The following is a 1,336-nucleotide window of genomic DNA, read 5'->3' as shown; positions in this document are numbered from 1 at the left end:
GGGAGATGGACTAAGTGATGGTTGGGGCATGTGTTCAGGATGAAGCGGACAGAACAGTTGATGAACTGGCTGTGTGGAGTGGTGAGGGGAAGAGGGATCAAGGATGACTCCTGGCATTTTGGCTGGAGCATTTGGAGGGTCTCTTGTGACATTTTGTCATGAGAAAGACTGAGAGATTAGGATTCATTCCGGTAGAAAACCAGAAGTTCTGCTGTGGATGGGATGAGTTTGTGACACATAACAAATACTTACATATAGATACACAGCAGACAGCAGGCTGTCACAGTAGAGATGGTACTTAAAGTAGATGAGAGACACTAAAACCCACCAACAATGTGCCTGCTTATATCAGAGGACTGACACAGCAATACCAAATTCAACACCATTCTGTTTGCATAGAAAAGGCTGGTTACGCTGGGCTGGCGTGGCTCAGTGGTTGAGCGTGGACCTGTGAGCCAGGAGGTCATGGTTTGATTCCCAGTCAGGGCAAATGCCCAGGTTGTGGGCTCGATCCCCAGTGTGGGGTGTGCAGGAGGCAGCCAATCAATGATTCTCATCATTGTTGTTTCTATCTCTCTCTCTCTCTCTTCCTTCTTCTCTAAAATCTAAAGGCTGGTTATGCTCTAATGATCCATGATTTCTAGAAGATGCATTTCTAGAAGATTAATTTCAAAGAGGTAAGAGAACAATTGATCTAAGGAGATATGGACAAATAGAGAATGCTGCAGCAGAAGCAGGGAGTACCAGAGCTCAGAGAACTTGAACTTCTTGCTGGTGCTCCAACATGACACAGGTGAAGCAATGGTTCCCCTGGCAGGGAGGCTGTTACTCCACTTTTCCATGGGCCAAGCATTCCCTAAGGACCACTGCAGAAAGCACCCCTCTGTGACGTCGTCTTTTCTCCTGACCTGGGTGCTGCCCTTTTCTGTGCATTTGAGACCCTTGAAGTTAAGCCCTTCTCACGAGCTAGTGCCTGACGTCACCAAATCCTCTTGTTGAATCTTATGACTGTGTACTGTGAACCCCCCTTTTCAGACCAAGTGACTAACGCACTGGGCGATTAAATTGCCAAGGTCACCCCACTGATCAGAGGCAGAGCCAGGATCTGAACTCAGGGCTGTCTGCACCGGAACTCCTGCTCCTATTCTTTTTTCAATGACTTTCTCCTCCACTAGCCTGTGAAGTCCTTGCGAGACAAGATATGCCAGGCTGGTGAACGCCACGTGTCCTGGGTTTGTTTGCAAAGCACCACACATCTGGAACTAGTCTTGACATGTAAAATCTGACCAGGAACTCACAGGTGCTGGATTTCAGTCTCTAGGAATTCAAAACACAT

The sequence above is a fragment of the Myotis yumanensis genome, unplaced genomic scaffold (genome assembly GCF_028538775.1).
Source record: "Myotis yumanensis isolate MYYU_CA2020_CCGP unplaced genomic scaffold, mMyoYum1.0.hap1 SCAF_7, whole genome shotgun sequence".
Taxonomy (NCBI): domain Eukaryota; kingdom Metazoa; phylum Chordata; class Mammalia; order Chiroptera; family Vespertilionidae; genus Myotis; species Myotis yumanensis.
This window is presented reverse-complemented; position numbering follows the sequence as displayed.